We start from the raw sequence: 27,064 nt of genomic DNA, 5'->3' as shown, positions 1-27,064 counted from the left end.
GAAACTATGTTCTTGTGGAATTTCTGTACTGTGCCAAACCTTTAATCACGATTTTAATTGGAAAAAACTTCCTGTAGCTGGCTGTATACCATAAATCACAAAAATACTAGATTTATTGTAAAAGGTATATTTAAAATACCTACCCTAAATAAGGGTTACATTATAACAAGACGTTTTCGGATTAAGAAATCCATCATCAGTTACTAAAAAGCCAAAAAATAGCATGCCTGAGCCACCAAAATGTTTTGGGTAAAAACCCTTTAAATTTAAATGTAAACAGTTATGTTATGTTACATATTAATAAAAAAGTTTAAAGATGTTGTAGATATGCCTGGATATTAACCAGGGCAACACAGGACTCTTGCCACGTGATTGGAATTTTTTTTGAGGATTAAAAACTCCTCCAAATATTGAAGTTCGCCATTGAACATCAATATGTGACGTTTTAATCCACAAAAAAAATTGCAACCACGTGAGAAGAGTCCTGTGTTGCCCTGGGTAATATCCAGTCATATCTACAACATTTTTAAACTTTTTTATTAATATGTAACATAACATAACTGTTTACATTTAAAGGGTGATTACCCAAAATATTTTGGTGGCTCAGACATGCTATTTTTTGGCTTTTTAGTAACACTGATGATGGATTTCATTAATCCGAAAACGTTTTGTTTTAATGTAACCCTTATTTAGGGTATTTTAAATATACCTTTTACAATAAATCTAGTATTTTTTTTATTTTAAAAATGATGTATTCAGTGATTATTTTAGATTCTGCATTTCTCATTAAATAATAGAGAAGAGAATAGAAAGCTTGCTGGTCACTAAGGTGTATATTATATTACTTTCATTTACCTTTTTTACCAAAAAACTGCACTTATTTATTTTGTAAAATTCCTAGGAAAACTTTTTTCGGGATTAAAGAAATATCAGTGGGCAATGATAGAAATATCAATAGAAATACTTTTTTTTTCAAAATAAAGAGTCTCAGATGCAGAATCCACCACTTTAATAAAATTAAAATGGTAAATAGTTATTTAAATCTGAGACTTTTCGTGTTGAAACTTCTTTCTGGTACATCCTTAGTCTGCGACTTTTACAATTTATAAGACCGCAGACGACGAATATAGAAAACGAAAAGGACTCTACTATATGCAATCACATTCCGTTTTCATTCGTCTAGGAAAAGGACAGAAAGAAACTTCCTAGTACTCAAATCTGAGTAAAGATAGAAAAGTAAAAGATGGTTTTGCTTGTTTTCGATTCAGAGGGATGCACAATCGCTGGACAGCTGTTTCCACCATTTCAGGCTTTATCAACAGCGCTAGCCTGCACTCCTCTGAATTGAAAAACAGCTCAACCATCATTATGATGCTCGCCTGGAGTGCACGCTAGCGCTGTTGATAAAGCCTGAAATGGTGGAAACAGTCCAGCGATTGCGCATCCCTCTGAATCAATCAATCAATCAATAATCTTTATTTCATCTGACTTTTACAAGTATTGAAATGCGTCAAATACAATATATCAGTAAAAACTATAAGTACATAAAAACAGTTAACATAAAAACATATAAAATATACACAAAAGCATACAAATTGTTAAAAATATGCCTGCAAGTATTCCTCTAACGAATAGAAAGAGTTTACCAGAAGTAAGTCCTTAACTGTTCTCTTAAATACATAAATATTTGACTCTTTAACATAATTAGGCAATTTATTATATAAACGAATGCATGTTGGGTAAGGACCCTTGCCCACAACGGTCAAGCGGCGAGCAGGGGTCACCAAATCATTTCCGTAACGAAAATTGTAGCCACTCATTAAGGAAACATCATTTCTGCAAATAAAATTGCATATATGTGACTTTACATAAACAACACAACTGAAAATATACAGCGAAATTACAGTTAAAATATTTAATTGTTTAAAAACTGGTCTACAGGAATCCAAGCGCCTTCTAAACGTCATGGTACGAATAATTTTTTTTTGAAGAACAAGCACCTCATTAATTCGCGAACAATTTCCCCAACAAACCAAGCAATATTGCAAAATTGACTGTACATGAGCAAAATTGTAAAGTTTTAAGATATCTAGGGAGACAAAATTTCTAAGTTGCCATAGAACATAACAGTGCACAGAAAATCTTCCCACTACATAATCAACGTGAGAGCTCCAAGACAAATTAGAATCCAGGTAAACACCTAACAACCTAGTGGAGTGGCTATTTACCACTGACCCATTGTCAAGTTTTACTAATGGACTCATCTGCATAGTAGAAGGTGAAAAGGTTACCATATTGGTCTTTGATCCATTTAAGATTAGGGCATTATTTAAACAGTAATGAGTCATACTTTTTACAAGACAGTTTGCTTTTTGTACTACATGAAAAAAATTATTGGAATTTAGTGCAATTGTGGTATCGTAAGAAAATTGAGTGACATAACAGCCTGATTGCTGTTCCACGTTTTCTACTCGAACGCTTATTGCATTAGAAAAATTATCTAATGGATTCCGAACCAAACATGTTGAGCTATCGTTTATCAGTTGATTTAAATAATTGACAAAAATCAAAAATAAAAGAGGGCCAATGATACTTCCCTGTGGAACTCCGGAGAGGACACTTTCTTCTGAAGAAAATATCGAAAACGAAATATCTGAATCGAAAACAAGCAAAACCATCTTTTACTTTTCTATCTTTACTCAGATTTGACCACTAGAAAGTTTCTTTCTGTCCTTTTCCTAGAGGAATGAAAGTGGAATGTGATCGTTTCCTTTTCGTTTTCTATATTCGTCGTCTGCGATCTTATAAATTGTAAAAGTCGCAGATTAAGGATGTACCAGAAAGAACTTTCAACACGAAAAGTCTCAGATTTAAGTAACTATTTACCATTTTAATTTTATTAACGTGGTGGATTCTGCATCTGAGACTCTTCAATGTGTTAAGAGATGTCGCTGGATCGTGTCCCAATGGGAATTTGAATGATTTTTCAATTTCCCCTTAAATTGATGGTTGAGCTGTTTTTCCATTCAGAAGAGTGCACGCTAGCGCTGTTGATAAAGCCTGAAATGGTGGAAACAGCTGTCCAGCGATTGTGCATCCCTCTAAATCGAAAACAAGCAAAACCATCTTTTACTTTTTTTTTATTTATTATAAGATATTTCTGAGGAACTTTAGGGGTCGTTTAAGTATTATGCAAGCAATTTGAGGGGAGGGGGTCTTGTAAAACGTTATGGTGCATTCGTGAGGTATTAACTAGGGTGTGTTCTTATAGGAGACCGGTATAGAATCCTTCAGTTTACCATGACAGGAAAAATCGAAGGCCGTAGAATAATTGGAAGGAAGCAGTAATCGTAACTCAAGAACATTTGCGATTTGATCGGAATACGCAGTGCCGAATAACTATTTCGATTAGTTTAAGACCGTGAACAGTTTGCCAATGTAATTGCCAAAGGGGGCCTAATATTAGAAAGAAGAAGAAGAATTGTTTATTACTTTCCATTTTGTTTATCTGTTAAATCTTTACTAACACTTTTTTAATCAAATATTTTTTCTTTTTATCCTTATTATAATCAGGATTTTGGTGTTGAACAATCAATGGCGAAAATTTTTATTACGGAATAATATAATATTCAGCAATATTTATATTTTATTTTTTAATAGGTCCAAATGATATCATTGTATCATTGATGGTCATTAACTTTTATTCCAAAGAAAGTTCTGTAAGGCTTATTTTGGTATTATTTAATCAATTACATAACATGAAAAACTGAAACCTCAAATAAGGAATTTTTATTTTCATTTAATTAAAACAGTCAGTAGGTGTATTGATTGTGCAAATTAGGTAAAAGCGAATCAATAACATATAATACAGAGGCAACCTAGTTCGCCATATAAATCTTCAACCTACATGATATTGGTGAAATTTTTCAAGCTGTTAAATTTCATCATTAGATTTTACTTTCAATTTTCAATGATGCTACCGGCATTTTAAGTGTACGTGAGTGTGAGTGTTGAGGATTCCATATATCAAAAGCTAAATACGTGAAAGCTAAAGTTCATATTCTGATAAACAGTTTTGTTTTAAAACTCTTTATCTGTAATAAATGAAATAAAAAAAAAACGATTCTCATACGAATATCTTTTTAAAGATGGCAAACTAAAATTGTTTTAAAGAGATTCTGAAATTCTTTTCTTGTGCTAGGGGAGCAAAGTATGCTAAATGTGCAGTCACTCGAGCGTTATGGGGACCTATTGGGTTGTGAAGAGTAGGTCCTCAAACCAAAAAAAGTTAAGTAAAGTTTTCCATTTTTATGGGGACTTTCCATTTGTAATTTAATTTTCAATTTCCAACAATCGTTTTTTTAGATTATAGCGCCATCTATCTATAATTCGAAAAAATGTTTCGAATAAAAGTTACTTATTTTTACGTAAGGAATCCAAACCTGCAATAAAAAAATGGGGGCTCCCATTTAAGATTTTAAAGCAACCCCCACCCCACCTCCGTGGGGGTCGCGTTTGGTGCCATCCGATAGATTTTGCAAAAATATTGAATAAGTGTATTTTTCTGTTTTTCAATCTGATGTTCATTTCGCGAAATATCGTGGGATTCGTATTTAAAATATTAAATTTACCCCCACCCCTCTCCGTGGGAAGTCGTGTTTGGCATCATTCGATAGATTTTTAAAAAATATTGAGCACGTGTTTTTTAGTTTTTTGATCTGTCATTCATTTCGCAAAATATTCGCTTTTTTCTTGTGAAAGTTTGTGACTCACCCATTTCCTTACGCCCCGCTCAAATCGTCAGATTTTTTAAATATACACTGTTTTGCATGTACAGCTGGTTCCAAAAAAAACTGATACGACTCTTAAAGCGTATTTTGTAGAAAATTGAGCAGTGTATTTTGAAAGGTAAATAATTATTATTTATATTCTGTCACTGTCACTGCCAAATCTTAAAATTTGTCACATAACTTATTCTGTTCAACGTCAAAAAATGGCTGTTTGTTTGTTTATTTTATTATTTGTCTGTCATAATAAATACAGGGTGTCCCAAAAGTAGTGGAACGGTCGAATATTTCGCGAACTAAATATCGGATCGAAAAAATGAAAAATACGTGTTCAATCATTTTCAAATATCTATCCAATGACACCAAACACCAACCCCCACTACACCCCCTGGAAGTGGGGTGGAGGGTAACTTTAAAATCTCAAATAGAAACCCCTAGTTTTTCTTGCAGATTTGGATTCGTTACGTAAAAGAAAGCAACTTTTATTCAAGACATTTTTTCGAACTGTGGATAGATGGCGCTAGAATTGGGAAAAACGATTTATCCTGATACCATAGGTAAATTATAGAAACGGTCTAATATCTCGAGAACTACACTTCCAAATGAGAAACCAAAAAGAAAGTTTTTATTACTTTTCGAAAACCTATCGAATAACACTAAACATGACACTCCAATCCACCCCCTGGAGGTGGGGTGGGGGGTAACTTTAAAATCTTAAATAGCAACCCCCACTTTTTATTACAGATTCGGATTGGTCATGAAAAACTAAGCAACACTTATTCGAAACATTTTTTAGAATTGTTGATAGATGGCGCTTTAATTGAAAAAATACGATTTACTAGCGCCATCTATCAGCAATTTTAAAAAATGTTTCGAATAAATGTTGCTTAATTTTTGATGACGAATTCGAATCTGCAATAAAAAGTGAGGGTTGCTATTTAAGATTTTAAATTTCCCCCCTACCCCGTCTCCAGGGGGTGGGTTGGAGGGTCATTTTTGGTGTTTGTTGATAGGTTTTCGAAAAATATTAAAAACCTGTTTTTTAGTTTCTCATTTGGAAGTGTATTTCTCGAGATATTAGACCGTTTCTATAATTTACCTATGGTATCAGGATAAATCGTTTTTCCCAATTATAGCGCCATCTATCCACAGTTCAAAAAAATGTCTTGAACAAAAGTTGCTTACTTTTACGTAACGAATCCAAATCTGCAAGAAAAACTAGGGGTTTCCATTTGAGATTTTAAAGTTACCCCCCACCCCACCTCCAGGGGGTGTAGTGTGGATTGGTGTTTGGTGTCATTGGATAGATTTTTGAAAATGATTGAACACGTATTTTTCAGTTTTTCGATCTGATGTTTAGTTCGCGAAATATTCGACCGTTCCACTACTTTTGGGACACCCTATATAATATAATGCCAGATCAATCATACACTGCTCAAAATGATCAAATCTTACTAAGAGTCGTATCAGTTTTTTTAGGAACTAGCTGTACTTAACTTACCTTATCTTAATCTGACGATTTCGAGTTTTTAAAAGGACAGATTTTTTTTTCGGCCCCCCATAACGAACTCCCCTACACTAAGAGCCAATATATGGTATAGGTACATTTTCAGGATACAAGATTTGTCCCCATGTAATAATCTGACGCGCTCGAGTAACTGAAAAAATCACCGCTTGGGCTCCCCTACCATTGTGACAACTTAAAATTATTTACATTATACAGGGTGTAACAAAAATACAGGTCATAAATGTAATCACATATTCTGGGACCAAAAATAGTTCGATTGAACCTAACTTACCTTAGTACAAATGTGCACATAAAAAAAGTTACAGCCCTTTGAAGTTACAAAATGAAAATCGATTTTTTCCGATATATCGAAAACTATTAGAGATCTTTTATTTAAAATAGACATGTGGCATTCTTATGGTAGTAGTATCTTAAGAAAAAATTATAGTGAAATTTGGACACCCCATAAAAATTTTATGGGGGTTTTGTTCCTTTAAACCCCCGAAACTTTTGTGTACGTTCCAATTTAATTATTATTGTAGTACCATTAGTTAAACACAGTATTTTAAAAACTTTTTTGCCTCTTAGTACTTTTTCGAAAAGTCAGTTTTTATCGAGATATTTTGAATATTTGTCAAATCCACAACATATTTGTATATGGCTAAGTACTAGTATGGAGACATAATATGTAATGTGAAAATTTATTTGTGATTTAAATTTTTAGGTATATTTTGAACCATATTAAGAAAGAAGTAATATCTCGATACAAAGTGCCTTCTCGAAAAAATACAAAGAGGCAAAAAAGTTTTAAAAACACTGTGTTTAACTAATGATACCGCAGTAAAAGCTTAATTGGAACATACACAAACATTTGGGGGGTTTAAAGGAACAAAACCCCCATAAAATTTTTTTGTAAACATATTAAAAAAGAAGCCGCAACTCGATAAAAACTGCCTTATCGAAAAAATATTAAGAAGCAAAAAAGTTTTAAAAATATTGAATTTAACTAATGGTACCACAATAATAATTTAATTGGAACGTGCACAAAAGTTTGGGGGGGTTTAAGGGAACAAAACCCCCATAAAATTTTTATGGGGTGAACAAATTTCTCTATAATTATTTTTTAAGATGTTCCTGCCATAATAATGCCACATGTCCATTTTCAATAAAAAATCTCTAATAGTTTTCGATACATTCGAAAAAATCGATTTTAATTTTGTAACTTCAAAGGGCTGTAACTTTTTTTATGTGCATATTTGTACTAAGGTAAATTAGGTTCATTCGAACTATTTTTGGTCTCAAAATATGTGATTTAATTTATGACCTGTATTTTCGTTACACCCTGTATACTAAGGATTTCACAATTTTTACTGCATTCCTTCACTCAACCGTTCTCTCCAGTTCTTTTTGTGTTGCCAGTCCCCTTCCTGTAGGTTTCTTCTCTCCATTGCTTCGTCCACTTCATCTCTGAAGGATCTTCGGGGTCTGCCTCTCTTCCTTTTTCCTATCTGGCTCCACTCTCTTATTCTATTTATCCAACGATTTTGGTCTGTTCTTCTGACGTTTTCGTACTCTATCTCTTCTGTTCGATTTAGTATATTATATCCGAGTTCACTCTCATTCTTCACTTAATCTTTGTGTTATTTACGTATTCTATCTCTTATTGTTAATCTGCAGCTTACTGATTCCATCACTGTTGCTCTTATTTTGTTTTTGATTTTTTTTATTTATTGTCCAATTTTCACATCCAAAAGTGAGAATAAATCCATATAATAAATATCTAAAGGGATATAAGATTAGCATCTTCACTTGCTTTCAATAACAATTACTTATTCTAATCAAATACATTAACTTTTACATAAATTTTTTTAATACATTACTATTTCCACAGTTAGATGAAGATGTCCTGATAAGATGAAAAACTGCTTCCTATTCTTGACATCATAATTCATTCATATAGGTGATAAAGCAAAAGCAACTGAGTAATTAGCAATTATATAAAATTAAAATAATTACTGGCCTTGTTATAAATGTAGAAAGGACAAAGTTTTTATTTTATACTTCAAATTAAATTTGAATAAATATATAATTCTGAGTATCTAGGTAGATTAATAATAAGTAAGACAGTTGCACGTGATCAGTTGCATGTAGTTTCTACTACCTCAGGTATTTGACCAATTAATCAGTGTTTATGCATCAGCAGTAGCAACGGAGTTTTGCATCGCAAAACTTCGTTCTCAGATACAGAAATTACTTGAATAATAAAATATAGCAGGCATGGAATATAAAAAACAAAGAGGAGGTGACACCGCCGAATAAAAAACTAAAAATAAACTAAAAAAATTTTATTTTTAATTCAGTTGCAATGCGAAGGCAAAACAATCTTACTTTTCAATTAGAATACGGAGCGCAGTCCAGTCCTCTGAATTGCGATTTTCGGCTCTTATTGGAGCCTCATCGGAGAGAACGTAGGCTTGTTCTCCATACCCCAATTGATCAGCACTGAGAGGTTTTCCCACCCATTGCAACTGAAGTGAAAATATTAGGTGACTAGCGTCATCTGGCAATTGACTTCATCGAAAACTTCATCTTTTAATTGCCAGTTCTACCATTGATAGTTCTATTGAATTCCCATCCTTTTTAAAACAGCTGTCTTAGAGAAAAAATCTGATCTATGGTCGATCTATTTTTTCTGGAGGAATAGGATGTTCGATAATCTGATCTATGGAATGTTTGATAGGATTTTGTACGTCGTATTAAGTAGGGAGATACTTCTGTAATCAGACCCGTTGGTTTTGTTTCTCTTTTTATGGATGGTTATTATTACACTTTCGTGCCGTTTTGTTGGTATGTATTTTTTCTTCGTTCCATGTACGTGTTATTAATTTGTATAATTGTCTGTGTAAACTTTCTCCTCCATACTTAAAAAATTCGGCCGGTATGTTGTCGGAGCCCGGAGATTTTGTGTTCTTTAATTTGTTAATTGCTTGCAATGTATCGTCTATGTTTGGGTCATCTACCGGTAGGTACACCCCAAGATATATATCTTCCCCACGTTCTTCATCTTGATGTATATTTAATAAATTAAAAAAATTGTTAGCTTCCAATTAGAAATTATAAGCCCCCAATAAAAAAATGCCGAAAAAATATGTTACCAAAAAATCCACAAGGAAAAAGTTTTCCTCTAGTTGGCTGTATACCATATAATACAAAAAACAGTAAAATCCTGTATAAAAGGTATATGTATTTAAAATCCCTCAAAAGGGCCACATCAAAATCACAACATAACTAGTTTTCGACCGGTTTACCAGTCATCATCAGTGCTTACGTGCAATGTACATGCTAACCACCAAGATATTGTTTAACAAAAATATGTGGGTCAAAGCCCAGTAAAAGTTGTCCGTCAAGGAAACATTGGTTTAAAATGCTACAGGATGTTTAAAATATTATATTATATTATTATTACTTATTATATTATATCACTTGCCGTCATATTTTCAACATGTGAACAAGTCAAATCCACAGCTCAGATGTTACCTGGGGCAGATTAGCTTTAATTACTGGGCTTTGACCCACATATTTTTGTTAAACAATATCTTGGTGGTTAGCATGTACATTGCACGTAAGCACTGATGATGACTGGTAAACCGGTCGAAAACTAGTTATGTTGTGATTTTGATGTGGCCCTTTTGAGGGATTTTAAATACATATACCTTTGATACAGGATTTTACTGTTTTTTTTTAATATGTAACTCATCAATAACATGACTTGAAAATATCACGCGAAGATCAAAGAAAAACTGGTGCAAAACTCTTCAATATGAGTGAAAATAATTAGCGTTATAAACGAAAGCAATTAGAAATGAAGTTTTCCACCTACCTCTACCGAAAGAATACTTTTCCGGACCTGATTGTAGGGAGCAAAGTTGTACTTTTACTCCCTAGGGAGGAAAAGTAAAAGTGACGTCATGGTATTTCATTCATGAAATATAACTTATTGACGCCCTGTACAATATCTATTTTATATTACGTAAGTATCTATACATTTTAACGTTTATTTAAAAACACTTTGTGTTTTGCAGAATGGTAAAAAACAGTAAATTGTTATTCTGATTTAACATTGTTTACATTAATAATTTGACTTATATTTGACAGTTGACAGTTATATTGTACCTACTTGTTAGTTTTAGTTCTAATAAATTTTGTTGGTAAGTAACATAAATAAATTAAGAAAAATGAAAAAATGACTTGTTATTTGAGGAAGGTGGAAAAACCATAAGTATAACATGGGAGTAAAGTGCCTTTTCCTCCCTTGAATGATTACTGCCCTTCGCTACGCGTCGGGCAGTAAACTTCATTCTCGGGAGGAAAATAGCACTTTCCTCCCTTGTTATACAAATAGCTATTCCATATTCTTTTGAGTATATTTCCAAAATATCAAAAATACTGTAACATTAGTTAGTTCTTTGTTATTATTGCAAACTATTGCTTTCAATTCTTGGCCATAAAGTTACTCGTGCTAAACCAAGCTAAATTTTTAGACGCCAACGTATATATTTAAAATAATAAAAGTATTTTTGTACCGTCCCAATTTGGTTATGCTTCATTAGATGAGAGAAAAAAATAAACAGGTCATTCCACCGAAACATAAACTAGTGGTTGGCCTTCTTTAAGTTTCTTCCGCTCTGCTTGACAGTGACCAAGAAAGAAATATATATATTTCAGTCAAAATTAACATAAATTTTTCCCACAAGAACTTTCGTAAGTTTAAGATAAGATTTAGTGATATAAATTATATATATGTTTCTGTTTCTTCCGTTAGGTAAATTAGGTTCATTAAAAAGATTTCTTTACCAACAGCTCCTAAATTGAATAGACTTTTAAAATTTTTAAATTTAATTAATGTAAAGTAAACAAAATTATCAAATTTTCGAGCCAGAAGACATATGTTTATTAGCGAATTATTTGAAGTCAAGAATCCAAATCTGCATTAGGTATAGATATAGTATTTTTACTACAAAAGCGATATTACGTAGGTCAAAATTGTTGACGTAAGAGAACTGTCAAAACATTAGAATGTGACTTTTCATTATTGCCATGTTTATTATAAATATGGCAATAATTCAAAGTCACATTCTAATGTTTTGACAGTTCTCTTACGTCAAAAATTTTGACCTAAGTAATATCGCTTTTGTAGTAAAAATACTATAGACACTTTTTTTATTTAGTATTAAGGCTATGGGTACATAATTCGCAAATATTTTACGTGTATCCCTACTTTTTCTGTCTTTACACGGCAAATTACGTGTAGTAAAATTCACACTGGTATGGATATGTAAACATTACTAGAATGTCATTCTACTTGAAAATGTCATCATTAATTTAAAGAGATGGGTTTTGAATGTTCTTGGATAACTGTTATTTTTATAATTGCAAATTATTAATTCAGTTAATAAATGTGATAATTTTTTCACTAACATTGTATTCAGTGATTGTAATAATTTATTTCTACAACAAAGACTAATACTCAATCGAGAAAAGAGGAAAAGTGTTTAAGTGATTTTTTAATAATATATTGTTACTATGAAACGCTTTCAATTTTGAACATCTTTAACAACAAAATACTTGGATCACAGAATATATTATTCTGATGTATTCTCTGCTTGGATCTTCCACAAATAATACACAATAAATAACTTTTTATTAAGTTCACGTCTTAAATCTATTATTTATCAAATACACTATATATCAATAATATTTAATCAATAACTCAACATATTCCCGATACAATGTCAAATATTTAAAATTGTCACTGATTGTCAGTGTCTGACTGACAATATATGCTGACAATATTATATTCGGCTGAGTGCGTTGTAAGACAAAGATAGATTTGGAAAATATTACCACGGCATTGTGTTCATTTTTTTCGAATCCTGAAAAAACCAATAAATATTTTTGAAAAATTTAAACGCAGAATGAAAGACTAAATTATTACCGAGGGCTGAAAGTTCCTTAGAATAAATAAAAAGTTTATTTTGAATGATATATTTGAAATTAAAACACACACTAAATTTTCTCTTAGTTTTTCACCCCTGTAACTTATTAAAATAAACATTATAGGAGTTCTCAGGGACTTTCGGCCCTCGCTAATAACGTAATCTTACATTCTGCGTTTAAATTTTTCAAAAATACTTATTAGTTTTCTCAGGATTCGAAAAAAATAAATCCCCATTTGAATAGCATTGCAGCCGAAAATACGTACCGATCCTCTTAAGTAAATTAGAATAATATATTGTTCTAAAGGAAGCTATTTCCTTGTGGCATTTTTATAATGAACTATTTTCAATGGGAAATAAGCCACAATTTTATCAAAAAAATTAACGTTTCGACGCCCAAGTCGGGTGTCGTCAAAATACAAAATAATACTGAGTATTATATAATATTGTTTTGTATTTTGACAACGACACCCGACTTGCGTGTCGAAACGTTAATAAAATCATATTTTTGATAAAATTGTGGCTTATTTCCCATTGCCAAAGGGCAATACGATATATGTTTGGCCTCAGAAGAATAACACATTGCAGAAGCTACTTCAAAGATCACAGAATTTTAACTCTTCCTTCTTTATTTAGAAATAGGCCAGGGTAACAAGACAAAAATATACCCTGTTCGTGACACTCGAGCAGCCAGGGTACTGAAGCGTTTTTTCGACAGGTAATACCTATAAGAACAACTTATAACTATTTCCTGCGTAGGATCTGGCGGCCATTTTTATTTATAAACAATTAACTGTCAAAAATGGCATTTTTCCCTTTTTTTTCAAATCAATGGAAAACAGTGAAACTTATGATTTTTTTAGTACAAATATCTTTGAGACTATGGAAAAAGCTTTAAAAGGACATATTACAAAGTTTGATATACTCATTTATTGTTAATATAATTGTGAAAAAAGGTCGGAATTGCAAAAAAAAATATTTTCGCAGTAACTGCTGTAAAAATTAGTGTACAGGTTTGAAATTTTTGTCAAATCAGGGTTCTTTGGTGCTTAATATGTGATAAAAATTTCAAAGTGATTCAATTACTTGTTTAAATTTTATTCGAATTGTTTATCTCAGTGAGCATTTTTTTTTTCACTAACATAAGCCAGAAAAGAATGACGTTAAAACCATTCCACAGATGTCAAATGGAAGAGCATGAACTATATTTTCAACTTGGTTTAAAAAAAGCGAATAAAAATGGATTTATTAGTAATAAATAATTGTGCAAAAGTATCAGAAAATCTTTCCTTATAAACTTTTTGAATAACTTTTTCCAAAAAAATTAACTTTTTTACCCTGTTTTAAGTGCACAACTACCAAGTAATGTTATTTATATCATAATTGATAAAAAATTGTAATAAATATATATAATTTCTTATATAGCAAAATAAAAAGTTTGTAAGGAAAGATTTACGATACTTTTGCATAATTATTTATTACTAATAAATGCATTTTTTATTCGCTTTTTTTAAACCAAGTTGAAAATATAGTTCATGATCTTCCATTTGACACCTGTGGAATGGTTCTAACGTCATTTTTTTCTGACTTATGTTATTGTAAAAAAAATGCTCTCTGGGATAAACAATTTGAATAAAATTTAAACAATTAAATGAATCGCTTTGAAATTTTTGTCACATATTAAGCACCAAAGAACCCTTACATGAAAAAAATTTCAAAGCTGTACACTAATTTTTACAATAGATATTGCGAAATTCATTCTTTTGCAATTCCGACCTTTTTTCGCAATTATATTAACAATAAATGAGTATATCAAACTTTGTAATACGTAATTTTAAAGCTTTTTCCATAATCTTAAAGATATTTGTAATAAAAAAACTATAAGTTTCACTGTTTTCCATTGATTTGAAAAAAAAAAGGGAAAAATGCCATTTTTTGACACTTAATATTGTTTATAAATAAAAATGGCCGCCAGATCCTACGCAGGAAATAGTTACAATTTGTTCCTATAGGTATTATCTGTCGAAAAAACGCTTCAGTACCCTGGCTGTTTTTGAGTGTCATGGAAAAAACCTTATTACCCTGGACTAAAACTGTTTGCTTAATTCGTAAACATCTACATGTATTTCCAGCAAGACCGAATCATAACTTCTTCACGAGAAATTCTACCTTTGACGTCTATTTACCGACCCCAACCTCTGAGTTAGTAAAGAAATCCATATTATATTCCGCAAAAAAACTGTACAACCATCTCCCTCTACAACTTAAAGCTGCAACATCTTTCTCCAAATTCCGTGAAATGACAAAAGCCTACCTATCTGAAAGACCATATTATTCAGTAGAAGAATTTCTTAATCAATAACTAAGAAGTTACTGTAAGTATCTTTTGTACGAGTAGTATATTTTTTTTATCTATGTTTGGGTGGCATATGCAGCAGCCTAACTTTTTGCCCGATTAGTTACTAAGGTAGACTATGCAATTTGCAATTTATTTAAAATTTTAAATTTTGCAATACATTTTTTCTGTTTACTTCATTATTATTTTTTTTTGTGTTATATTGACGATTTATGTAATTTTAGTAAATAATTGTATTGTTATTGTTTTGTGACTTTTCATAAGCTTTGTCGATAAAATTGTACAATTTTTCATGATTATTTTTTTCACCTGTCAAATTCTGACGTTTTTGCTTTTTCAGACAATCACCACGCGTCGTTCTAGCCAATCATTGAGTGTAATACTGATAAAACAGCCTCTTCCTTGATAAAACAGTCTATTCCCTGATAAAACTTAAGGTACCCTAAATTTAAAAATATAAAATAATTTATCTATAACCTACTTAAGACATTGATCCTAGTTTTCTTAAAAATATTTCACAGATGCCCGTATTTACTAATAGTACATATTGGTTCACAAAATAATCTTTTCAAATACCACTCGTCCTCTAAATTTTGCTTGATAAATTTTTTCGTTTTCATACTTAAACTTCTTTATTTAGGGTAAAATCACTCAAACAAACCGAAATGGATAAAATCACTCGTCCTTCGGACTCGTGGTTTTATCATTCGGTTTGTTTTCGTAATTTTACCAAATAAAGAAGTTTTCGAGAAAACAAAAAAATTTATCGATAAAATTTAGAGGGCTCGTGGTATTACCTTTGACAATAAAGCATATTTCTAATTCTAATTCTAATTAAAAATAGTTGATTAGAGTAATATGTATTTTAATAATTTGTATTAGCTTTAATAGTTTGTTTTTTCTATTAGTATTAATTATTATTATCAACATGTATCTGGCTAAATAGCTAAGTGCTAAAAACACAAATAAAAAAAATCTGAAATAAAAATTGGGGGCGCTCCTATTTAAGATTTTAAAGTAACCCCCCACCCCACTTGCGTGGGGTGGGGGGTAACCTCACATATTGAGAGTGTCAACTGAGTGTCAACTCAGAAAATTGAGTGTCAACAATTTTCAATATGTGAGGTTCATCCCTCTCATATCACATGCACGTGGGTTAGAGTCCTGTGTTGCCCTGGGTAAATCCAGGAATATTTGCAACATCCAACTATTTTAAACATAATATGTAGTATAATATAAGATCTTATACCTTTTAAAGGGGTTTTACCCATAACTTTTTGGTGGCTCACGCATGCATGTTATTGGCTTAACACTGATGATGGATTATTTGTTAATCAGAAAACGTTTTGTTTTGTGATGCAACTCTTATTAGGGTCTTTTAAATATACCTTTTACAATTGTAATATGTATTTTAAAGGGTTTTTACCCAAATATTTTTAGTTTTGATAGCTTAGCATGTTCGTATTCTGTTCAGCACTGATGATGATCTATACATATCTAAAACGTTCTGTTATTGTGCTGTAGCCCTTTAAGGATCTTTTAAATAATAAATTATACCTATAGACCTTTTATAAAGGTTTTTAATAAATAGAATTCTTTAAAAGGTAAAATTCATTTTGCTATAAGTATGACCAATTACAACAATAATTCTACTTCTTTTATCTTCACTTAATTTATCTTAACATACTGGGAGATCAAATTAAAATCTCTAAAAGAAATCATTAAGATGACTATCAGTGATAATAGTTGCGCTAAATGATTTAATTAAATCTGTGGGATAAGAGACTGTTGTTCGCTTCTTCTTTATTGACTAAACTTTTCTTCGTTAGCAACACAAATGATAACGGTATGTAATTATGACTTATTACGTCTTTATGAGGATAATAATGCATTAGATTTGAAAGATTTAAAAAGAATATAATGTGTGGTAATTAGCCAATTAAACCACATATGTTAAATTCTGTAGGATTTTAAAAAACGATATATTTAATGATGTGGAAAATGATGTGGACTAGTTTGTTTACAGTTTTCTTGTCTTCTGTTTAACTTTATTTAAATTCATAAGCACAAAGTTAATCAGGATGTCTTAGTTAATAATATAGCATTCTTCTTTGTTTCTGCTGCTGTTTGCAATGTTTCCTCGCTTGGATGGCCCAGTCATGGACTAAAATTAAGTCAAATCCTTGATTTAAGTTCGTGCAAAACGAATAGGTAAAGAATGAATATCTAGAAATGATTGGAAGAGATGATAAAGATCTGAGACTTTTACAACATCTATATTAGAATCAAGAAGCTTCTATTCTGGTAGATGGCAAAGAGACAGACAAAACTTGCATTCAGAGAGGTGTCAGACAGGGTTGTGTGTTATTCCCAACTTTGTTTAACGTTTATTCAGAAATAACTTTTAACGAAACATTGGAAGGTCAATGTGGAGTTCAAATCGGGACAGAAACTATTAATAATATCAGATATGCAGATGACACCGCGATCACGGCTGAACGTATCGAATATCTTCAATTTCTTATAGATCGAGTCACTAGAGAATGCTCCAGTAACAGACTTAGCATAAAAACAACAAAGACAAAGTTGCTTGTGATTAGTAAACGAGACATCGGCTCTATGCAACTATTAATTGTCAATAATGAACCGATAACAAAAGTTGACCATTTTAAATACATACCTAGGATGTTGGATAAACGAGACCGAATGATTGCCGGTTTAAGCAACAACCCATTTATTGGCCAATAAATCGGCGTAATCAACAAAATGATCAACGGCATAAGAATGCAGAAGGCAACGGGAAACTACGACGTTAAAGACTCGTTGAGTACCCCTAGTCATATCCTGATGGAACATAGAATATAAGTACTAGTACTGTTGTTCATGGATTTTGGGGTCCAACATCCGGCAGTGGCAAAATAGCACTACACTACAAAGCTTCCTCGATTAAAACTAAGGAAAGGAGAGAAATCTTGTAATAAAGTTACCAATTAAAACAAATATTCTTAGACTAAATTATTTTTTATGAAATCCGTGATACAAAAATAGTTAATTATACTTTAATGTTCTTATTTTTAATACTAATTTGCCTGTATTGAAAACATTTATTTCAATATTACGTAAAAGTGAAATTATATGTTATATACTATACATATTATTTTATTATACATATATATTTTATTATACCTCCTGTTACTAATTTTATTATAAATCATAACCGTTAATTATATAAAAATAATAAGGATATATAAGGATATGTAGAAATAGGATATTAAAATTAAACCAAATTGGCGAAAGTAATAAAAAATATTTTTTCTTATGTTTTTAAGAAATAAAAATGAGATTTTGAAAATGCTGCAATTCGTTTAGACAATGAAATTGTTATTTTGCACCCATCATCATTGCCTTGGGTTTTATTTCTACGGAAAGTAGAAATAAAATTCGATTTACTTTCCGCATTGCATTACAGAAGCCGTTTCACTGATTCAGTTCCGCCCTTTGCTCCTGAGTACTTTTTCTTCTTGTCCACACTGTACGCTAGAAAGTTATTTACTTATTAAGGTTATACCTACGTTCCTATATTTTTTGTAATTTCAATATTATTTTTTAAACTCACCTTCCTATCTGAAGCCTGTTGTTTGTCGGCAAGACTCATTTACTAACTGTTAACCCTTTTCCTTCCTGATTCAGGCTTGGAACCGGCAATAACAAGAATACAATGCTTACCCGACGTACTAGAGCCACAGTGGAGAAAAACCTGCTAAAAACAAAAGAAGAAAAGGATTTCACATAAAAACGAGACCACTTAAAAAATAGTTAAGGGTAACAGACAAGAATTTAGTACAGATATGAACCAATACAGAACCCCAAATTGGAAAATAATAACGACAAGGAATGATGGATTGAATCGATGAGTGAAGTCAATACTTCATATGGAAGAGGAAGAAGGAAACTTCCAAGACTTAGGAGATGTGGCCAACAAAAGAAACGAAATATATGAGAAGTAATATGTGAACCATCAACACCTTCTTCTTCTTCTTTAAGTTCCATCTTCTATCGAAGGTTGGAAATCATCATAGCAATGCGGACCCTGTTGACTGCCGCTCTAAATAGCTCTGCACTACTGCATTCGATCCATTCCCGTAAGTTCTTAAGCCAGGATGTTCTTCTACTTCCCACATTTCGCTTTCCTCGGATTTTGCCTTGCATAATAAGTTGTAATAATGAGTATTTTTGCCCTCTCATCACATGTCCCAAGTACTCAAGTTTTCGTCTTTTAATAGTTAGTATTATTTCCGGTTGATTTCCTATCCCTCTAGTTACTTCCACGTTGGACGTTCTTTGAATCCATGATATTCGTAGGATTCTTCTGTAACACCAAAATTCAAAGGCGGCCAACTTATTCAAATGGACTTAAAGACTAAGTTTTCACTCTAATGGCATACAGAATATCCCACCAGAATGAAAACAATGGGAACCTTCTCTGGTTACACCTCCGAGGCTTCTACAATTTGCAAGCCATACGGATGCTGAGACTAAGGAAGATGAGGGAATTCTACAATTTACAATTCACGTCCCATCTGCTCAGCGCGGTAAAGTTCCAACGAGAATGGTTCCCCTCATACTCCACACAGAGTAAATGTAAATCAAAAATGAATAACCATTTTCAATTTCGTTGCAAAACGAAAATACAGCCGAACCATATTCTAGTCCAATCAGAGAGTGCTGCAAGCACCTCTACCGGTTTCGAAACTTATTAGTCTCTCATCAGGAGGCACATATGCTGCTCTCCTATGCACACCTATACCTAAAACTGCGGAGAAAAAAGTTATAGAACAATGTTTGTGAAAACATAGGGAAAATAGTGTAAGAAATTTGAAAAATCGTATCTCAGTTACTCTGAATCCTAAAACTTTTTTCTGTGAAGCAAGGTAAAGAAAGTTATGTGACAAAAAATTTATATGTACTAAAAGTGCATATAATTCAGCTTAATGCATCCTACTGCATAGGGACTAATTCACAACTTTCTCAAAACGCACCCCTATAAATAGTAGCACTCTGCGGTTTTCTCGCATTTAGCGGTTCATTGAACATATGGAACAAAAAACTCCTTTACACTCAGCTCAAACATTTTCCCTTCCACACCCAGAAAATCTAAATGAATACTTTGTTAATGTGAGTAAAAATATAACATCAACTATTGTGTCACAACAAGATCCCATTTCCTATCTCCCTAATTCAAGAAAGGTCTTGAATTCATTCTCTATAAGACCGGTTGATAAACCTGAACTGATTCAATCAATACATATGGTATCAAAAGCAGTAGTAGTAGTATAAGCAGTATAATAGTATCAAAAGCAAATCTTCCTGTAGTACCGATGGACTATCTATACAAATTTTCTCAAATCTCCCAGACAGTGTGTTGGAAGTCCTCATCTATCTAATTATTGATTATTTTGAGAAAGGTAAATTTCCAGAGTGCCTAAAGACGGCCATCATTATTCCTCTTCATAAGTGTGGTGAAAAATCTAATGCCTGAAATTATAGACCTATTGCATTACTACCGGTACTCTCCAAAATTATTGAGAGACTCATATAAGCCCGACTTATGTCCTTTCTCGTTGATAACAATATTTGATCACAAATACAGTTTGGCTTTTTAAATAATAAATGTACCACAGATGCCATGGTTTCTGTACTACATGAGGTTTATCAAGCATTAAACAATAATCTGCACACTGCCACTGTTTTTCGTGATTATGCCAAAGCTTTTGATTGTGTAAATCACGACATTTTGATAAAAAAACTAGATTTCTGTGGAATTCGAGGTATTTCTTCGAACTGGTTTCAATCTTACTTGGATAATAGGAAACAACTGGCTAGAGCAAATGATACAGACTCTAGTCTCAAAAATGTTGTGTGTGGGGTACCACAAGGTTCAGTATTGGGTCGTCTACTTTTCCTTATCTTTATTAATGACATCACTAGCTTAAAAATCGAGGGAAAAGTTTTTTTTTGCTGATGATACCAGTATCACTTGGAGCAACTCAAACTTCTGATCTACTCACAATAAAATCCTGGTCCGATTCAAATTCACTCTCTTTTAACGTAGATAAAACAGTAGCATTATCCTATAAAGGAGCTCTTCAACCCTTAGCTCTTCATAACAGCCAGATCAGTATCGTTGATTCTGTAAAGTTTATTGGTATTTTTTTAGATAGCAACCTTAAATGTAGCAACAACCTTCATATTGAAGAAACTATCTTCAGCTTGCTTTGCAATAAGATCTGTTTCGAAGGAAATGAATTTAGCCTCTTCCAAAATAACATATTTTTTTTTGATCGAGTCCCATTTTCGATATGGTCTCCCTTTTTGGGGTTTTGGTACGGCTGCCCCATCCGATGTTATTTTTAAATTACAAAAAAGAGCAATAAGATATCTGTTTGGCCTCAGAAGAACAACACATTACAGAAGCTACTTCAAAGATCACAGGATTCTAACACTACCTTCTTTATACATTTTAGAAACTGTTTGCTTAATGCGTAAACATCTACATGTCTTTCCAACAAGACCTAGACATGACTATTCCACCAGAAATTTTACCTTTGACATTTATTTACCGATCCCGTCCAATGAGTTAGTAAAGAAATCTATATTATATTCTGCAAAAAAAACTTTACAACCATCTCCCTCTACAACTTAAATCTGCAACATCTTTCCCCAAGTTCCGTAAAATGACTAAAGCCTATTTATCTGAAAGACCATATTATTCAATAGCAGAGTTTCTTAACCAATAACTAAGAAAGTACAGAGTTCTTATTTATAAGTAGAATCTTAATCTATATTTGAGTGTCATATGCAGCAGCTTAATTTAACTTATTAAATTTCTTAAGGTAGATTATGCAATTTGCATTTTTTTTTAAATTTTACAATAGATTGTTACTGTTTTTTGTTTCACTTCATTATAGGTATTTTATTTATATTGACGATTTATATCATTTTAGTTATTATATCATTTTAGTAAATTGTATTTGTTATTTGTTATTATTCTTATTATTTATGATTCTTGTAAGCTTTGTCTATAAAATTGTTAAATTTTTCATGACAATAAAGCATAATTCTATTTAACGTTGTGGTTTTAGCCCTCGTTTTTTTGGACATATTCAAGAGCCTGCACTACTGCTCTCATTACAGAGTTTCTCGATGGCATATTATTAGCTTTGACAATATAAATCAAGTTCACAAGAAACTTTTATATGCGGTCAAACTAACAGAAACCTCCTTTTCAAGGATAATAACGAATGGTTTCATGAATACATAAAACATTTCAATTTACATAATATGCATTGCAAGAAATGGAAACCTAATTGTTTATGTGCTGGGTCCATATTACTCACGAAAACATTTCCTTTTGCTGATAATTTCAAAGTTGAACAAACGGAATACTAATCTTGACGTTGAAATTGCATTGTTGTGGTAAGGTGTCTACCAAACGCGTCTGTAAACACTGATTCATAGGTTGAACCCGTTGATAGGTTTTAATTGCTTTCGAGAAAATGTTGACTTCTATTCATTAATAAGGTGTGGAGTTTGGTGGTTGACCGCTGATCAAATTGAACGTGTTTACTGATAAGGAAAACAAATTTGGGTAAATTTAATTTCGTAACAGTGGTTTACAATATATCAACGAATCGGTAATGTAGTGAAATACTTCTCAGTGATGTTATAGTACAATATTCAGAATTAAATGCACGTGTTTTTAAATGTGCATCGTATTTAAGTGTTTGAAGTTTCAAAAATATTAAATGATTTAGGTAAGCAATTGAATATTTCATTCTTCTTTTTCATCCTCTTCCGATTTTTGTGTAGACATGATTCCGTCTCATTTTCAATGTGCTTTCAGTAAGTTTTGTGCCTCCCATTGGTCGTTTTCCTATTGGGGAATAGTCTCTCGCCATCTTTACTACTATATTTGTTGTCATTCGGCTTATACAGGGTGTCCCGAAAAGATTGGTCATAAATTATACCACAGATTCTAGGGTCAAAAATAGGTTGATTGAACCTCACGTACATATATACAGTAGTGCACACAAAAAAAGTTACAGCCCTTTGAAATTACAAACTGAAAATCGATTTTTTTCATATATCGAAAACTCCTAGAGATTTTTTATTGAAAATGGACATGTGGCACCCTTATAGTAGCAACATCTTAAAAAAAATTAAAGTGAAATTTGTGCACTCCATAAAATTTTTTTGGGAGTTTTGTTCCCTTAAACCCCCCAAACTTTTGTTTGCGTTCCAATTAAATAATTATTGTTGCACTATTAGATAAACACAATATTTTTAAAACTTTTCTGCCTCTTAGTACTTTTTCGATAAACCAGTGTTTATCGAGATATTTTGAATAATTGTTGAATCCACCACATATTTGTATATGGTTAAGTACGGAGAGTTGTTAATAATCTGAAAATTTATTTATAATGTACATTTTTGGGTATATTTTGAAAAAGAAGCCACATCTCGATAAAATGTGACTTATCAAAAAAAGACTAAGAGGCAAAAAAGTTTTAAAAACACTGTGTTTAACTAATGGTACTACAATAAAAACTGGCTAATCGAGAAAATACTATGAGGCAAAAAAGTTTTAAAAACGTTGTGTTTAAATTTATTTATAATGTACATTGTTGGGTATATTTTGAAAAAGAAGCCACATCTCGATAAAACGTGACTTATCAAAAAAAGACTAAGAGGCAAAAAAGTTTTAAAAACACTGTGTTTAACTAATGGTACTACAATAAAAACTGGCTTATCGAGAAAATACTATGAGGCAAAAAAGTTTTAAAAACGTTGTGTTTAACTAATGGTACCACAATAATGAATTAATTGGAACGTACACAAAAGTTTGAGGGGGCTTAAGGGAGCAAAACCCCCATAAATTTTTTACGGGGTGGGCAAATTTCACTATAATTTTGTTTTAAGATGTTCATGCCATAAGAATGCCTCATGTTCATTTTCAATATAAAATCTCTAATAGTTTTCGATATATTGAAAAAAATCAATTTTCATTTTGTAACTTCAAAGGGCTGTAACTTTTTTTATGAGCACATTCGTACTAAGGTAAGTTAGATTCAATAGAACTATTTTTGACCCCAGAATGTGTGGTATAATTTATGACCATACTTTTCGGGACACCCTGTATAATTTTTCCAGAAGTGGGTCAGGCGGCAGATGAACGTCAAGTCTTAGAAATCTGTGGGAATTGCTTAACAGATCCTCTGTTCTCTTATTCGGAGCTGCTGTCAACAAAATTAGCATAGTCAATTTGATAGCCAATGCACGATAATCGAGCATGGCATAGGTAAAAGAAGAAGATCGTTTCATTCTACTCTTCGTTTTGCAGTCTTTGATATTCTTCACTTTGTATTTCCGTCGTATATCTGTACTTCTAACTCTATCCTGTAGGTACACCATAGTTTTTAAATATGATAGGTTAATTTTTCAACTTCCTGTGGAACTGTCATTTCTGTCTTGTCATCGTTCGGAGGTCTCTATCCATTTCATTGTCACTTGCTGTCATACTTTCACCATGAGAACAAGTCAAATCCACAGCTCAGATATTACCTGGGGCAGATTAGCAAAATATTTTAAACATCCACGCCTAATGTAGCATTTTAATCCGATGTTTCCTTGACGGACTACTTTTACAGGGCTTTGACCCACATTATATTTGTTAAATAATATCTTGGTGTTTAGCATTTACATTGCACGTATGAGTATAACCTACAACTTTTCTTAACCGTAGTCAAAATTTCAATATCTTTGCATTATTTTACCAGGTTATATTCATTTTAGTTAAGCACTGATCGAAACCAGTCGAAAATTAGTTATGTGATTGTGATGTAGCCCTTTTGAGGGATTTTAAATATACCTTTTATAAAGGATTTTACAGTTTTTTTTTCTATCCTTTAGTGCCTTAACCTCGATTTTTCTAAGGATTTTCACCTCTGCTCTTTCATGCATTATTTTTAACATCTCTGTCTCGGGTCATATTTCTGCAGGTTATTTTATTATTGGTCTTATGACTGTTTGGTAAATTGTGCCTTTTGTTTGTTGTTCTAAAGCTATTTTCTTGTGGCATTTTTATAATAAATTACTTTTAATGGGAAATAAGCCACAATTTTACAAAAAAAATGATTTTATTAACGTTTCGAAGCCCAAATCGGGTTTCGTTGCCAAAATACAAAATAATACTAAAATAAACAAAAATGTTGTATAATAATATATATTTATATAATAACAAAAATGTTGTATAATCAACAACATTTTTATTTATTTAAGTAGTATTTTGTATTTTGGCAACGAAACCCGATTTGGGCTTCGAAACTTTAATAAAATCATTTTTTTGGTAAAATTGTGGCTTATTTCCCATTAAAAGTAATTTATTGCCTTTTGTTTTTTTCCCGATATTTTTATTTCTCCATATTCTCTCATTCAGGCATCCTGCGGCTCTGTTTTTTATATTAACTTGATCTTCCATTTTTCTTTCGAGCTTTCCGCAGTGTAATGCCTAGATATGCCTAATAGTCCTGTCGCCAGTGGGGGTACAACGGCCTCCTTAATTCAGATTGACTCACCCAAGTTTTTTTTATGTATTTTGACCTGTAGAACACGAATTTTTTGGGTAACAGTCGATCCGGCTGTCGATAAGATTGTTATAAGCAAAGAACTTGAGGAATCACATAACAGCGATTTTTAGCAAAACAAAACATTTTTTTTTGTATTTTTTGGGTAATTTTAAGCAAACAATGTTTTTACAAGTTTTTTCGTAGGATGCACAGTTTTCGACATAGGCGCGGTTGAACTTTCAAAAAATCGACAAATGGCAATTTTTGAACCCGAATAACTTTTGATTGAAAAATAAAATAGGAATTCTGCTTACCGCATTTGAAAGTTCAAGTCAAATTCTATCGGTTTTGATTACTTTCATTGCTAAAACTTATTTTTTTATTGTTAAACAAAGCTATAAACACATAGTGATTGAATGATGTTTTCAATGCATTTTTCATTTGAAATCGAACGAGTAGGCGCGCATACAGACAACTTCTACGTAGATTACGTACATTAAAACGCATGCATTGGGCACGGGAAACACTATGTGCCTATGGGTTTGTTTAACAAATAAAAAACTTAATTTTTAGCAATGCAAATAAGCAAAACCGATAGAATTTGACTTGAACTTTCAAATGCAATAAGCAGAATTGCTATTTTATTTTTTAATCAAAAGTTATTTGTGTTCAAAAATTGCACTTTTTCGATTTTTTGAAAGTTCAACCGCGTTTATCTCGAAAACTATGCATCCTACGAAAAAACTTGTAACACCATTTTTTGCTGAGAATCACCCAAAAAATACAAAAAAATGTTATGTTTTGCCAAAAATCGCTGTTATGTAATTCCTCGAGTTCTTTATTTATAACAACCTTATCGATATCCGGATCAACTGTTACCCAAAAAATGCGTGTTCTACGGGTCAAAATACATAAAAAAACTTGGGTAAGTCCATCTGAATTAAGGAGGCCGTTGTACCCCCCTGGCGACAGGACTATAAACTCCATCACTTGGTTTATTATCTGAACCTCTGGCTATAACTTACATATTAGCAGATTTGCTGCTAGAACCATGCATTTTGTCTGTTTTTGCGAAAACTAACGTGTAAAATTTTCTGGCGATTATATAAAATTGGTGCAGCGTAGAATGTAAATGATATTAACTTTAAGAGATTGGTATTGCGTCGTCTCCATAGCAGATTATTTTAAGTTGTCTTTCTTCCATTTGGTATCCTTTTTTCGTTCTCACTTTTTTTAATTTTTCATATATGATAAAGTTGAATAATAGAGGAGGACTCTGGGAGTCTCCTTGATTATTAAATATTTTATTGATGTAGCCCCTGATAACCCCTTTTTCGTGCCCTGATTTTAACGACTTCTGATAGATGGTAACCAACTTTTATTTGCGCTCTCTGATTCCAGTAGGTAATTGTTGATAAGTTTATTATTGTGATTATCTAAGAATATTATTGTTAACTTGTATTGTAATCGGACATTTATAAGAAGATGACCATGATCTAAACTTTTCAATTTGTACTGGAATTAGACAGATTAAATTGAATTTATTGACTGAATATGTTCTTTTTCTTAGTCTTCTAACATCCATTTTTGGACATAGTCCTCTAGCAACTCGCTCAATCCATCTCTATTCTTGAGCAACATACATCCATTTTGTTCCGGCTATTTTTTTGATGTCATTCACCTACCTATCTCAAATATGTGGTCTTTTTCTTTGTCATCTACCTTTGTTAGGTTGCCATTATTGTATGTAATATGTCTTTACAACGTTGTTCGTTTTGTCTAGCACTGTGGCC

The 27,064-nt window shown here is 32.0% G+C and overlaps 1 protein-coding gene across 3 annotated transcripts in view; it reads left to right on the top strand.

Annotated features, from left to right (window-relative positions):
- Nucleotides 1-27,064, top strand: part of LOC114333082 (uncharacterized) — a 94,149-nt gene that overhangs the window by 38,575 nt on the left and 28,510 nt on the right. Inside the window, exon 1 of one of the 3 annotated variants that reach the window (XM_028282908.2) lies at nucleotides 22,236-22,294. The exons of 1 other annotated variant lie outside the window; for it this stretch is intronic. The gene's annotated coding sequence lies outside the window, so the exon portion shown is untranslated. Of the gene's footprint in view, nucleotides 1-22,235; nucleotides 22,461-27,064 lie in introns of those variants that run through there. One more of the 3 variants, XM_028282907.2, reaches the window with a different exon arrangement.

Source organism: Diabrotica virgifera, chromosome 7 (assembly GCF_917563875.1).
Source record: "Diabrotica virgifera virgifera chromosome 7, PGI_DIABVI_V3a".
NCBI classification, from domain to species: Eukaryota; Metazoa; Arthropoda; class Insecta; order Coleoptera; family Chrysomelidae; genus Diabrotica; species Diabrotica virgifera.
This window is presented reverse-complemented; position numbering and strand designations above follow the sequence as displayed.